General features: G+C 33.3%; 1 long non-coding RNA gene across 1 annotated transcript; it reads right to left on the bottom strand.

Moving 5' to 3' along the window:
- Positions 1–1,355: 1,355 nt before the first annotated feature.
- On the bottom strand, positions 1,356–2,579 carry LOC129756960 (uncharacterized). The gene is made up of 3 exons (XR_008739578.1): positions 2,154–2,579; positions 1,854–2,089; positions 1,356–1,791 (listed from the first exon to the last, which is right to left on the bottom strand). It is a non-coding gene; the product is annotated as an uncharacterized LOC129756960 (long non-coding RNA).
- Between the last annotated feature and the right edge of the window lie 14,029 nt (positions 2,580–16,608).

The raw sequence follows: 16,608 nt of genomic DNA on the forward strand, positions 1-16,608 counted from the left end.
ACTGAAAGAAGCCGATTGGGAAAAATATTGCCGAGAAATAAGTGACGAACTTCTTTCCATTCCACATCCGAATGTAAACAACATTACATCAGCCATAGCCCAGACTGCTAAACGCTCCATTCCACGTACGACTGGGAAAACCGCACCAAAGTTTGCCTCATGGTGGACCGAAGAAATCGGCGAGCTCATTGAAAACCGGAAGAAAAAGTGGAAAATTTTACGAAGAACGAATAAATCAGCTAGTGAATGGGAAGAAGTAAATGACGATTTTCGCAAAGCCAGAGCCGAAGCAAGAACAGCTGTTGAGAAGGGAAAGAATCAATCCTGGAGTGATTTCTGCGAATCATTCAATCCTTGTACTTCGGTTTCTGAAATGTGGCAAAGGTTCGGTAAAATTACCGGAAGAAAAGCGATCCGAACAAGGAGGATGTCGATCGAAGGAAAATTTACCGATGACCCACAAAAAATAGCGAATCACCTTGCAGACACATTCGAAAAAAGCTTCAACTTAAGCGAATACCCTGATACGTTAGCTGGATATTCGCCTCCACCTTCAATTCCAGAGAACATTGATATGGATATAGATTTCTCAGGAATAGAACTGACCATAGCACTCAGCAAATGCTCCGGCAAATCAACGGGTTTAGACGAAATCACGTACAGCATGGTTAAAAATATGCCCCCAGAAGCAAAAAAAGTGATTCTGGAAACATTTAACAGCCTTTGGCAACGAGGTGAATATCCATTGGAATGGAGAAAAAGTATTATCGTTCCAATACCGAAACCAGGAGAAATTGGCAGTTTCCGACCAATTGCTTTAACATCCTGTCTAGCAAAAATTTACGAAAGAATAGTGAACCGAAGACTGCAACATTTTTTGGAGAAAAACAACATAATACATCCAAACCAACATGCCTTTCGAAGTGGCAGAGGTACTACCAGTCACCTTAGCCAACTCAAAGACGTACTTACCGAACATCGACATGCTAAATTACATTCCGAATTAGTCTCGCTGGATCTTTCAAAAGCTTTTGATCGGACATGGAGACCCGGTATCCTGAAAGCGCTTAAAAAAAGTTCAAGTAGGGAACCGAATATACCAAGTAGTCACAAATTTTCTTAGAGACAGAACATTTTGCGTATCAGTTGGTGGTACTTTTTCTACAGATCGGCCCCAAGAAACCGGAGTCCCGCAGGGATCAGTGCTATCTCCAACACTTTTTATTTTGGTAATGAATGCTGTGTTTCAATTCATTCCAAGAAACATATCGGTTCTAATCTATGCAGACGACATCCTGTTGGTTTGTGGCAGCAAATTTGTGGCAATTTGTCGAAAAAGACTACAAGTACACTGACCGAAATCGAGCTATAAGCTTTATTGGAAATTCTAGTGTTTTTGCACTAAAGGAAAATCCAATACTTTTTACTATTTGACGGTCGAAATCGGGGTGATTCATTTTATAGGAATTTTCAATGAATTTCAAAGTGCGCCAGGATGATTTGATTTATAATTTAAAAAAGTAAAATTAATAGTTCATAGATTCCATAAAATATGCCGTTGTTCAATTTATTCTGAAATTAATTTGTTTTTATTCACTGCAGCGTAAATGAGAAACATTATGGAGCTTGATTAAACATATTTATTGTTATAACTTTCCGAAACTTTCCGTTCCAATCAATTGGCCATGTACATTTGGTGAACATTCCGGACTCGGTTCTATTGTTCTCAGCAGTACTGTTCCAGTTTAAGGATTCCACACGTCATTCCAAGCTCCGTTAATATGTTGTCACCTGCAATCAATATTTATTGAAAATTACTATTCGTTGAGGAACCTTAATTTATTTAAACTTACCGATTAAAAACTTCTCATAATCGCGAAGATCTGTTCAACTAGAATCGGTGGCAGGTCCGGAAGTACTTCTGGTTCCTAAAGAGTCTCGCGGGCCGGAAATGGAATGAAGGAACAGCGAGCGGTATTCATCAGATTTTTCAAATTGTAGCTTAATAATTATTATTATTCTCAAGTTAATGTGTGTTAAATATGATGAACCTCCAGTGAGCTTTTTCCGGATCATAATCATGCATTAGCTGGAAAAAATAAATTCATTGAAAAAACAAATTATAATTTAATTTAGAAGCTATGTTTACTTACGACGAGTTTTAACATTCTTGAGGAAATTTTTTATCACTAGCTGTTTGATTATTCGCTGCATAAGGATTTTCCGATTCCGCACCACCCTGATGAACAAACTGGGGTCATAAATACACCAGACGTCCTGTTTAAATTCATTTTACGTTTGCCGGCTGCTGGTTTACTTACTCTGAGTCTGAACAGGTATCGAAAACTCAACGAACAAATCTACTGGATTTCCCAATACATTTCAAAAACTGTTGAAAGTTCTTAAGATTTATTGGATTTTCTAGTATCTTTCACCGGATACTGCCCGATATCGACGAACTGGTAGAAAGTATTAGATTTTGATATAATTTTCAATGAATTTACCGATAGTTTCTATTAGACATAGTATTGGTAATTTTTATTAAAATGATCTTATACATTTTATAGCCCGATTTGGTTCAGTGTAGGAATAAACCGCATTCTATCGTGGGCTGAGAAAAATGGGTTTGTCATTAACGCCAAAAAGAGCACCTTGTTGCACACTTGCCAAGGCACAAAAGGTCGACATCGTTTTGGAAAATTGAAGAAGTTGTCGGCTGATGGATTGGAGATATCGCAAACAAAGACAGCAAAAATTTTGGGAGTACATATGAATCAAAAAGGAAACGCTAATCACCATGTTAAAATACTCAAAAAAGAATGCAATGCACGAATCCGTTTCTTAAAAATTATTACTGGCCTAGGGAGCAGGGAAACCTTGTTGAAAATTGGGTTTTCCACAGTTATGTCAAAGCTGTTCTACGGGTGGGAAATATTTGATCCTGTCGATATCATGGGCTTGAAAACAACATATAACAATATGCTACGAATAGTGTCTGGCGCATTCTGCTCAACACCCGTAGAAGCTCTTTATGCAGAGAATGGCGTAGCTCCTTTTGAATATCTGGTAGCTGAAAACTGGGCAAGAAAGGCAATTTGGATTGCAGAAAGATCCAATCAATAGTGAAAATTTCTTACTAAACCGAGCTAATCAAGTACTTACAGCAATAATTAACCAACGTATTCCACCGATACATCGCCTCACTTCTGAAATAAACAAATATTGGAACGTCACTTCCATCTGTACCGTTGAGCCGTCAACACGTACGCCGGAGCATCGTATCGTTGCTGTGTATCTGCAGGAACATTTTTACATTATTTATTTTTTCCTTACCTGTTTTTCAATCAGCACTTTTCAGTGCTATAATTATTTTTATTTTCTTTTATTCATATTTTTCTCTTTTCTTTCCAGCATGGGGAAGTCTTCGGCCGGCTCAAGGGCCGGGAGAAAACGGATTGCCGAACCTAATTCAGGTCCATCGCCCAAAAAAGTTGAAATTTCCAATTCATTCGATGTCCTTCATAACATCGGTGATGAGGAAATATTCATATTTAATTCTGATAAGAGTACTAAGAAACCTTCTTCTTCTTATACTCTTAAAAACGAAAAGATTCCACCAATAACGGTCACGATTCCTGACTTCAATGCCTTTCGAAAAGAAATCGTCACTTCCGTCAAGGATGTGAAGATTTCTTTTCAGATCGGTCGAAGGGGAACTGCTCGTATATTGGCGGAATCTTTTAATGATTTTCAAAAGGTTTTAAATTATTTGAATAATAAAAAACACCAATTTTTTACGTACGACACTAGAAGTGATCGTCCTTTTAAAGTTGTACTTCGTGGTCTCACTGGCGATCAGACACCGGATGAGATCACAGCTGAATTAAATTCTTTGTTAGGTTTTTCTCCAATTCAAGTAATTCAAATGAGGAAAAGAACCAACACGAATAATACCAGTAGTGTTGGTTTTGCTCCTGAACTTTATTTGATCCATTTTAAAAAGGATCAGGTTAATAATTTGCAAATTCTTGAAAAGGCTCGTCTTATGTTTCATTGTCGAGTCAAATTCGAACCTTTTCGTAAATCTTCTACCAATTTTCTTCAAAATATTACGCAATGTCGTCGTTGTCAAGCTTTTTGTCATGGCACTAAAAATTGTAGAATGAATGCCAGATGCATGTTTTGCGGCTCATTCGATCATGAAAAATCTAAATGCCTTTTTGGTGGTGATAAGCCAAAAACAGAATTTTTTAAGTGTGCGAATTGCGCAGGTAATCATTCCTCGAATTCTCTAGACTGTCCCGTTAGGGCAAAAATTGTTGCTTCTAGGAAAAATCCCAAAGTTTCCAGAAAAGTTTCTTCTCCTCCTTCCTCTTTTTCGTCTTCACACGTCAGACCGGCAAACAACCTGCCTGTTCGCGGTCAGCCTCGGCCTACATTGGAATCACGGCTGGGTAATACCCGAAGTGATTTTAATGTTACCTGGGCTGATTCTGCGCCTCAGACTCGTTGTTTATCGTTCTCAGAGGTGGTTGAAAATGGGTTTCCCTCTTCAGGTTTAACTAATAAAAATGGGAAAAAACCGAGTCTCAACGTTCATGCGAAGGCTTGGGAAAATCCCAGAAATTCAAATACTTGTTCTTCTCCTTCATTTTCTGATCCTAACAATTTTGTTGATTTGGGTGAGATAACTGAGGAAAAATTAAAATTTTTGCATCAAAATTTAATGGAAATGATGCAACTTATGTTGAAAGCAAATTCAATGTTTGAAGCTTTCCAAACTACTTTTAATTATGCTAACAAAATTATTATGACTTTGCGATTCCCTCATGGATCTAAATAGATGTTTAAATATTATGAATTGGAACGCTAGATCTTTGCTGGCTAACCAAGATGAATTCTTTTTATTTTTGAAAACTCAAAACATACATATTGCTGCCATCACTGAAACTTTTTTAAAGCCAAACAATAACTTGAAAAGCAATGCTTTCTTTAAAATTTTACGAAATGATCGACTTGATCGACAAGGTGGGGGTGTAGCTATTGTCATCAATAGTCGTCTCAAATTTAGACTTCTTCCTTCTTTCAATACAAAAGTCTTAGAAACAATTGGAATTGAATTAGAAACTTCTATGGGGAAAATTATAATTGTTGCCGCATATTTGCCTTTCCAATGCAGCGGTGAACAGAAAAATTTTTTGAAGGGAGATTTACAAAAACTCACCAGAAATAAATCTAAATTTTTTATTATTGGTGACTTTAATGCCAAACACCGATCTTGGAATAATATTTCATCAAATTCTAATGGGAAAATTTTGTTTAATGATTGCTCTGCAGGTTATTATACTGTTGAATATCCTAATGGGCATACTTGTTTTTCTTCAATTAGAAATCCTTCCACAATTGATTTGGTTCTAACGGATTTAGGCGAGCATTGTAGTCAATTAGTTACTCATGCGGACCTCGATTCAGACCACCTTCCAGTAACTTTCTCTTTATCCCAAAGTCCCATTGAAAACCCTTTAAAATCATCTTTTAACTTTCAAAAGGCTAACTGGGAGCGATATATGAATTTTATTGAACGTAATTTAGATGTAAACGTTCCACTGAATTCAATAGAAGATATTGATTTGGCTGTAGAAAATTTGACAACTTCAATAGTCAATGCTAAAGCCGCCTCAATACCTAAAGTTAAACATAAATTTAATCAACCTTTAATTGATGATGATCTTCAGTTTTTGATACGACTGAAAAACATTCGTCGACGCCAATATCAACGTACTAGAGATCCTTATTTGAAATTTATTTATTGCGACCTTCAAAAAGAGATCAAACGTCGTTTAAATTTCATTCGTAATGAAAATTTTGCTAAAGCAGTAGAGGACATAAAACCCTACTCAAAGCCATTTTGGAAATTAACTAAAATTCTTAAAAAGCCCCAGAAGCCAATTCCTACTTTGAAAGATGGGGATAAACTTCTTTTAACTAATTCAGAAAAAGCTCAAAAATTAGCCCAACAATTTGAGTCTGCTCATGATTTTAATTTAAACGTTGTAAGTCCAATTGATGCTCAAATTTCCCTAGAATTTGATGATATTCTTTCTAAGCAAAATGTGTTTGAAAGTTCTTCTGAGACAAGTATTGATGAACTTAAATTGATTTTCAAAAAATTTAAAAATATGAAAGCTCCAGGGGAAGATGGGATTTTCTATATTCTTATTAAAAAGTTGCCTGAAAGCACTTTAAATTTTTTAGTTAAAATCTTCAACAAATGTTTTCACTTGGCTTATTTTCCCAATAAATGGAAAAATGCCAAAGTAACTCCAATTTTAAAACCTGGAAAAAGTGCTTCAGAGCCTTCAAGTTATCGACCAATTAGTTTGCTTCCTTCTTTAAGTAAACTATTTGAGAGAGTTATTTTGAATAGAATGATGATTCACATTAATCAGAATTCTATTTTCCCTGATGAACAATTTGGTTTTCGTCATGGACATTCTACTACACATCAACTTTTGAGTGTAACTAATATGATTAACGCTAGCAAATCTGAAGGTTATTCAACTGGTGTTGCTCTTCTTGATATTGAAAAAGCTTTTGACAGTGTTTGGCACAAAGGTTTAGTAGCTAAATTAGCTCGATTTGATTTTCCTGTATATCTCACCAAAATTATTCAAAATTATTTGACTAGCCGAACCTTACAAGTAAGCTATCAAAATTCATGCTCTGAAAGGACACCCATTAGAGCTGGTGTCCCTCAGGGTAGTATACTTGGGCCTATTTTATATAATATTTTTACTTCTGATCTTCCTGATGTACCAGAAGGAAAAGGTAGAAGATTATTTGCTGATGATACTTTGCTTTCAGCCAAAGGTCGAAATTTACGGGTGGTACGCAGTAGATTGCAACAAAATTTAAATTCCTTTTTGAATTACTTGAAAATGTGGAAAATTTCTCCTAACGCTTCCAAAACTCAACTTATTTTATTTCCCCATAAGCCAAGAGCAAATTTTTTAAAACCTAATGAAAATCATTCCATAACTTTTAATGGGGTTTCATTAGAATGGTCTGATCACGTGAAGTACTTGGGACTTACACTTGATCGGAATCTTACTTTTAAAAATCACATTGAAGATATTCAATCTAAATGTAATAAATACACTAAATCTCTTTATTCTCTCATCAACAGGAAATCCAGGTTGTGTCTGCGAAATAAGATGTTAATCTACAAACAGGTCTTTCGACCAGCGATAATGTATGCAGTTCCGATTTGGTCTAGCTGCTGCGCGACGAGGAAAAAAGCCATCCAGAGGATTCAGAACAAGGTTCTGAAAATGATTTTGCGGCTTCCACCTTGGCACAGCACCGAAGATCTTCATCGGATTGCGGGCATTGAATCGATCGGAGAGATGGCCAACAAAATTATCTCCAACTTCAGAGGCAAATCGATGCAGTCTTCCATCGCAGAGATTCGTTCTCTTTACAATTAAGTTAGTTTTTAGGATTTAGGATTAAGTTTATACATTTTTTTTTTTAACTCAACAGGATATTCTCCTGTAAATCAAATTATTTATTGCTAAAGCAAATTTAAATCAAATAAACAATGTTTAAAATTAACTGTATCAAAGAGTTGAACTGATCATAATTGATCTGAACACTTTAATTTAACTTTAATAATGTAACTTAAATGTAATGATTAAAAGACTAATAAAGACATATGTATTAAAAAAAAAAAATAAAAAAAAATAAAAAAAAAATATTGGAACGAAAATCCGCCAAAGATCGATTGGACAATCAAACAACATTTTAAAACAGGTGGCAATAAAAGATCTGCAGTTGCTATGTTTGCCAATCTAAAAGCCACAAAATACCAATTCAGAAGAGAAGTTTACACCGACGGTTCACTAGCAAGAAGAAAAGTAGGTTTTGGCATTTACAACCCAACGGAAGAAAGCATGTTCAAAAACCTACCGGAAAAATTATCAATCTTTTCGGCGGAAGCTGTAGCTATCAATATAGCAATCGAACGAGCTAATTCACCCACGGTTATATATACGGATTCCGCCAGTGTGTTATCTGCCTTGGAATCTGGAACAAAACATCCGATCATCCAAAACATACTGCACAGCAAAAATCTTCAGAACATCACATTGGTCTGGATTCCAAGTCACGTGGGTATTTCTGGTAATGAAGAAGCTGATCGACTTGCAAATCTAGGTAGAAATGGAGAAAGGCACACAACAAAAATTCCAAAAGCGGACGCGCTGAAATGGATGAAGATGGAACTGAAAATGCAACACCAACAGAACTGGCGTAACCAGCAGAATATTAAACTTAAAGAGGTAAAACTAACAACGGAGAAATGGAATGATGTGAAAAACAAGAGAGAGCAGAAGGTCCTTACCCGCTTAAGGAACGGCCACACATGGATAACGCATAAACATCTGATAGAGGGAACTGAAACACCAATATGTGAAACCTGTGGTACCGAGCTGACAGTGAAACATATTATATTAGAATGCCGAAAATTCGATAAACAGAGACGAGATCTACTACCAGAAGGCAGCCTTGCAGATAAACTGGAGAACAACCGAGAAAAGGAAAAACAAGTGATTCGTTTTTTAAAACAGTGTGATCTATTTAATGTAATTTAAACTACCACTTTTCTTGAGGGTGAAAACGACAGGTTAATCCCTCGTTAAATAAAGCGTACAAAAAAAAAAAAAAAAAAAAGATTTAAGATTTCGGATTTCAGATTCAGATTTCAGATTCAGATTCAGATTTCAGATTCAGATTTCAGATTCAGATTTCAGATTCAGATTTCAGATTCAGATTTCAGATTCAGATTTCAGATTCAGATTTCAGATTCAGATTTCAGATTCAGATTTCAGATTCAGATTTCAGATTCAGATTTCAGATTCAGATTTCAGATTCAGATTTCAGATTCAGATTTCAGATTCAGATTTCAGATTCAGATTCAGATTTCAGATTCAGATTTCAGATTCAGATTTCAGATTCAGATTCAGATTTCATATTCAGATTTCATATTCAGATTTCAGATTCAGATTTAAGATTCAGATTTCAGATTCAGATTTCAGATTCAGATTTCAGATTCAGATTTCAGATTCAGATTTCAGATTCAGATTTCAGATTCAGATTTCAGATTCAGATTTCAGATTCAGATTTCAGATTCAGATTTCAGATTCAGATTTCAGATTCAGATTTCAGATTCAGATTTCAGATTCAGATTTCAGATTCAGATTTCAGATTCAGATTTCAGATTCAGATTTCAGATTCAGATTTCAGATTCAGATTTCAGATTCAGATTTCAGATTCAGATTTCAGATTCAGATTTCAGATTCAGATTTCAGATTCAGATTCAGATTTCAGATTCAGATTTCAGATTCAGATTTCAGATTCAGATTTCAGATTCAGATTTCAGATTCAGATTTCAGATTCAGATTCAGATTTCAGATTCAGATTTCAGATTCAGATTTCAGATTCAGATTTCAGATTCAGATTTCAGATTCAGATTCAGATTTCAGATTCAGATTTCAGATTCAGATTTCAGATTCAGATTTCAGATTCAGATTTCAGATTCAGATTTCAGATTCAGATTTCAGATTCAGATTTCAGATTCAGATTCAGATTTCAGATTCAGATTTCAGATTCAGATTTCAGATATAGATTTAAGATTCAGATTTCAGATTCAGATTTCAGATTCAGATTTCAGATTCAGATTTCAGATTCAGATTTCAGATTCAGATTTCAGATTCAGATTTCAGATTCAGATTTCAGATTCAGATTTCAGATTCAGATTTCAGATTCAGATTTCAGATTCAGATTTCAGATTCAGATTTCAGATTCTGATTTCAGATTCAGATTTCAGATTCAGATTTCAGATTCAGATTTCAGATTCAGATTTCAGATTCAGATTTCAGATTCAGATTTCTGATTCAGATTTCAGATTCAGATTTCAGATTCAGATTTCAGATTCAGATTTCAGATTCAGATTTCAGATTCAGATTTCTGATTCAGATTTCAGATTCAGATTTCAGATTCAGATTTCAGATTCAGATTTCAGATTCAGATTTCAGATTCAGATTTCAGATTCAGATTTCAGATTCAGATTCAGATTTCAGATTCAGATTTCAGATTCAGATTTCAGATTCAGATTTCAGATTCAGATTTCAGATTCAGATTTCAGATTCAGATTTCAGATTCAGATTTCAGATTCAGATTTCAGATTCAGATTTCAGATTCAGATTTCAGATTCAGATTTCAGATTCAGATTTCAGATTCAGATTTCAGATTCAGATTTCAGATTCAGATTTCAGATTCAGATTTCAGATTCAGATTTCAGATTCAGATTTCAGATTCAGATTTCAGATTCAGATTTCAGATTCAGATTTCAGATTCAGATTTCAGATTCAGATTTCAGATTCAGATTTCAGATTCAGATTTCAGATTCAGATTTCAGATTCAGATTTCAGATTCAGATTTCAGATTCAGATTCAGATTTCAGATTCAGGTTTCAGATTCAGATTTCAGATTCAGATTTCAGATATAGATTTAAGATTCAGATTTTAGATTTAAGATTCAGATTTCAGATTCAGATTTCAGATTCAGATTTCAGATTCAGATTTCGGATTCAGATTTCAGATTCAGATTTCAGATTCAGATTTCAGATTCAGATTTCAGATTCAGATTTCAGATTCAGATTTCAGATTCAGATTTCAGATTCAGATTTCAGATTCAGATTTCAGATTCAGATTTCAGATTCAGATTTCAGATTCAGATTTCAGATTCAGATTTCAGATTCAGATTTCAGATTCAGATTTCAGATTCAGATTTCAGATTCAGATTTCAGATTCAGATTTCAGATTCAGATTTCAGATTCAGATTTCAGATTCAGATTTCAGATTCAGATTTCAGATTCAGATTTCAGATTCAGATTTCAGATTCAGATTTCAGATTCAGATTTCAGATTCAGATTTCAGATTCAGATTTCAGATTCAGATTTCAGATTCAGATTTCAGATTCAGATTTCAGATTCAGATTTCAGATTCAGATTTCAGATTCAGATTTCAGATTCAGATTTCAGATTCAGATTTCAGATTCAGATTTCAGATTCAGATTTCAGATTCAGATTCAGATTTCAGATTCAGATTTCAGATTCAGATTTCAGATTCAGATTTCAGATATAGATTTAAGATTCAGATTTTAGATTTAAGATTCAGATTTCAGATTCAGATTTCAGATTCAGATTTCAGATTCAGATTTCAGATTCAGATTTCAGATTCAGATTTCAGATTCAGATTTCAGATTCAGATTTCAGATTCAGATTTCAGATTCAGATTTCAGATTCAGATTTCAGATTCAGATTTCAGATTCAGATTTCAGATTCAGATTTCAGATTCAGATTTCAGATTCAGATTTCAGATTCAGATTTCAGATTCAGATTTCAGATTCAGATTTCAGATTCAGATTTCAGATTCAGATTTCAGATTCAGATTTCAGATTCAGATTTCAGATTCAGATTTCAGATTCAGATTTCAGATTCAGATTTCAGATTCAGATTTCAGATTCAGATTTCAGATTCAGATTTCAGATTCAGATTTCAGATTCAGATTTCAGATTCAGATTTCAGATTCAGATTTCAGATTCAGATTTCAGATTCAGATTTCAGATTCAGATTTCAGATTCAGATTTCAGATTCAGATTTCAGATTCAGATTTCAGATTCAGATTTCAGATTCAGATTTCAGATTCAGATTTCAGATTCAAATTTCAGATTCAGATTTCAGATTCAGATTTCAGATTCAGATTTCAGATTCAGATTTCAGATTCAGATTTCAGATTCAGATTTCAGATTCAGATTTCAGATTCAGATTTCAGATTCAGATTTCAGATTCAGATTTCAGATTCAGATTTCAGATTCAGATTTCAGATTCAGATTTCAGATTCAGATTTCAGATTCAGATTTCAGATTCAGATTTCAGATTCAGATTCAGATTTCAGATTCAGATTTCAGATTCAGATTTCAGATTCAGATTTCAGATTCAGATTTCAGATTCAGATTTCAGATATAGATTTAAGATTCAGATTTCAGATTCAGATTTCAGATTCAGATTTCAGATTCAGATTTCAGATTCAGATTTCAGATTCAGATTTCAGATTCAGATTTCAGATTCAGATTTCAGATTCAGATTTCAGATTCAGATTTCAGATTCAGATTTCAGATTCAGATTTCAGATTCAGATTTCAGATTCAGATTTCAGATTCAGATTTCAGATTCAGATTTCAGATTCAGATTTCAGATTCAGATTCAGATTTCAGATTCAGATTTCAGATTCAGATTTCAGATTCAGATTTCAGATTCAGATTTCAGATTCAGATTTCTGATTCAGATTTCAGATTCAGATTTCAGATTCAGATTTCAGATTCAGATTTCAGATTTCAGATTCAGATTTCAGATTCAGATTCAGATTTCAGATTCAGATTTCAGATTCAGATTTCAGATTCAGATTTCAGATTCAGATTTCAGATTCAGATTTCAGATTCAGATTTCAGATTCAGATTTCAGATTCAGATTTCAGATTCAGATTTCAGATTCAGATTTCAGATTCAGATTTCAGATTCAGATTTCAGATTCAGATTTCAGCTTCAGATTTCAGATTCAGATTTCAGATTCAGATTTCAGATTCAGATTTCAGATTCAGATTTCAGATTCAGATTTCAGATTCAGATTTCAGATTCAGATTTCAGATTCAGATTTCAGATTCAGATTTCAGATTCAGATTTCAGATTCAGATTTCAGATTTCAGATTCAGATTTCAGATTCAGATTTCAGATTCAGATTTCAGATTCAGATTTCAGATTCAGATTTCAGATTCAGATTTCAGATTCAGATTTCAGATTCAGATTTCAGATTCAGATTTCAGATTCAGATTTCAGATTCAGATTTCAGATTCAGATTTCAGATTCAGATTTCAGATTCAGATTTCAGATTCAGATTTCAGATTCAGATTTCAGATTCAGATTTCAGATTCAGATTTCAGATTCAGATTTCAGATTCAGATTTCAGATTCAGATTTCAGATTCAGATTTCAGATTCAGATTTCAGATTCAGATTTCAGATTCAGATTTCAGATTCAGATTTCAGATTCAGATTTCAGATTCAGATTTCAGATTCAGATTTCAGATTCAGATTTCAGATTCAGATTTCAGATTCAGATTTCAGATTCAGATTTCAGATTCAGATTTCAGATTCAGATTTCAGATTCAGATTTCAGATTCAGATTTCAGATTCAGATTTCAGATTCAGATTTCAGATTCAGATTTCAGATTCAGATTTCAGATTCAGATTTCAGATTCAGATTTCAGATTCAGATTTCAGATTCAGATTTCAGATTCAGATTTCAGATTCAGATTTCAGATTCAGATTTCAGATTCAGATTTCAGATTCAGATTTCAGATTCAGATTTCAGATTCAGATTTCAGATTCAGATTTCAGATTCAGATTTCAGATTCAGATTTCAGATTCAGATTTCAGATTCAGATATCAGATTCAGATTTCAGATTCAGATTTCAGATTCAGATTTCAGATTCGTAAGTTATCTTTCGGCATATCGGTGAAATGTATATTCTTGGAGAAAGAATATCAGAAATGAAATTTTGATATTCTTTCTCCAAGAATATACATTTCACCGATATGCCGAAAAATAATTTACAAAACTTAATTAACGGTGGTTAACTTATCTAAAAAGATTTCAGATTCAGATTTCAGATTCAGATTTCAGATTCAGATTTCAGATTCAGATTTCAGATTTAGATTTCAGATTCAGATTTCAGATTCAGATTTCAGATTCAGATTTCAGATTCAGATTTCAGATTCAGATTTCAGATTCAGATTTCAGATTCAGATTTCAGATTCAGATTTCAGATTCAGATTTCAGATTCAGATTTCAGATTCAGATTTCAGATTCAGATTTCAGATTCAGATTTCAGATTCAGATTTCAGATTCAGATTTCAGATTCAGATTTCAGATTCAGATTTCAGATTCAGATTTCAGATTCAGATTTCAGATTCAGATTTCAGATTCAGATTTCAGATTCAGATTTCAGATTCAGATTTCAGATTCAGATTTCAGATTCAGATTTCAGATTCAGATTTCAGATTCAGATTTCAGATTCAGATTTCAGATTCAGATTTCAGATTTCAGATTCAGATTTCAGATTCAGATTTCAGATTCAGATTTCAGATTCAGATTTCAGATTCAGATTTCAGATTCAGATTTCAGATTCAGATTTCAGATTCAGATTTCAGATTCAGATTTCAGATTCAGATTTCAGATTCAGATTTCAGATTCAGATTTCAGATTCAGATTTCAGATTCAGATTTCAGATTCAGATTTCAGATTCAGATTTCAGATTCAGATTTCAGATTCAGATTTCAGATTCAGATTTCAGATTCAGATTTCAGATTCAGATTTCAGATTCAGATTTCAGATTCAGATTTCAGATTCAGATTTCAGATTCAGATTTCAGATTCAGATTTCAGATTCAGATTTCAGATTCAGATTTCAGATTCAGATTTCAGATTCAGATTTCAGATTCAGATTTCAGATTCAGATTTCAGATTCAGATTAAGATTTCAGATTCAGATTTCAGATTCAGATTTCAGATTCAGATTTCAGATTCAGAATTCAGATTCAGAATTCAGATTCAGATTTCAGATTCAGATTTCAGATTCAGATTTCAGATTCAGATTTCAGATTCAGATTTCAGATTCAGATTTCAGATTCAGATTTCAGATTCAGATAAGATTTCAGATTCAGATTTCAGATTAAGATTTCAGATTTCAGATTTCAGATTCAGATTTCAGATTCAGATTTCAGATTCAGATTTCAGATTCAGATTTCAGATTCAGATTTCAGATTCAGATTTCAGATTCAGATTTCAGATTCAGATTTCAGATTCAGATTTCAGATTCAGATTTCAGATTCAGATTTCAGATTCAGATTTCAGATTCAGATTTCAGATTCAGATTTCAGATTCAGATTTCAGATTCAGATTTCAGATTCAGATTTCAGATTCAGATTTCAGATTTAGATTTCAGATTCAGATTTCAGATTTCAGATTTCAGATTTCAGATTTCAGATTTCAGATTTAGATTTCAGATTTCAGATTCAGATTTCAGATTCAGATTTCAGATTCAGATTTCAGATTCAGATTTCAGATTCAGATTTCAGATTCAGATTTCAGATTCAGATTTCAGATTCAGATTTCAGATTCAGATTTCAGATTCAGATTTCAGATTCAGATTTCAGATTCAGATTTCAGATTCAGATTTCAGATTCAGATTTCAGATTCAGATTTCAGATTCAGATTTCAGATTCAGATTTCAGATTCAGATTTCAGATTCAGATTTCAGATTCAGATATCAGATTCAGATTTCAGATTCAGATTTCAGATTCAGATTTCAGATTCAGATTTCAGATTCGTAAGTTATCTTTCGGCATATCGGTGAAATGTATATTCTTGGAGAAAGAATATCAGAAATGAAATTTTAATATTCTTTCTCCAAGAATATACATTTCACCGATATGCCGAAAAATAATTTACAAAACTTAATTAACGGTGGTTAACTTATCTTAAAAGATTTCAGATTCAGATTTCAGATTCAGATTTCAGATTCAGATTTCAGATTTAGATTTCAGATTCAGATTTCAGATTCAGATTTCAGATTCAGATTTCAGATTCAGATTTCAGATTCAGATTTCAGATTCAGATTTCAGATTCAGATTTCAGATTCAGATTTCAGATTCAGATTTCAGATTCAGATTTCAGATTCAGATTTCAGATTCAGATTTCAGATTCAGATTTCAGATTCAGATTTCAGATTCAGATTTCAGATTCAGATTTCAGATTCAGATTTCAGATTCAGATTTCAGATTCAGATTTCAGATTCAGATTTCAGATTCAGATTTCAGATTCAGATTTCAGATTCAGATTTCAGATTCAGATTTCAGATTCAGATTTCAGATTCAGATTTCAGATTCAGATTTCAGATTTCAGATTCAGATTTCAGATTCAGATTTCAGATTCAGATTTCAGATTCAGATTTCAGATTCAGATTTCAGATTCAGATTTCAGATTCAGATTTCAGATTCAGATTTCAGATTCAGATTTCAGATTCAGATTTCAGATTCAGATTTCAGATTCAGATTTCAGATTCAGATTTCAGATTCAGATTTCAGATTCAGATTAAGATTTCAGATTCAGATTTCAGATTCAGATTTCAGATTCAGATTTCAGATTCAGATTTCAGATTCAGAATTCAGATTCAGAATTCAGATTCAGATTTCAGATTCAGATTTCAGATTCAGATTTCAGATTCAGATTTCAGATTCAGATAAGATTTCAGATTCAGATTTCAGATTAAGATTTCAGATTTCAGATTTCAGATTCAGATTTCAGATTCAGATTTCAGATTCAGATTTCAGATTCAGATTTCAGATTCAGATTTCAGATTCAGATTTCAGATTCAGATTTCAGATTCAGATTTCAGATTCAGATTTCAGATTCAGATTTCAGATTCAGATTTCAG

This window comes from Uranotaenia lowii, chromosome 3 (assembly GCF_029784155.1).
Source record: "Uranotaenia lowii strain MFRU-FL chromosome 3, ASM2978415v1, whole genome shotgun sequence".
NCBI lineage: Eukaryota > Metazoa > Arthropoda > Insecta > Diptera > Culicidae > Uranotaenia > Uranotaenia lowii.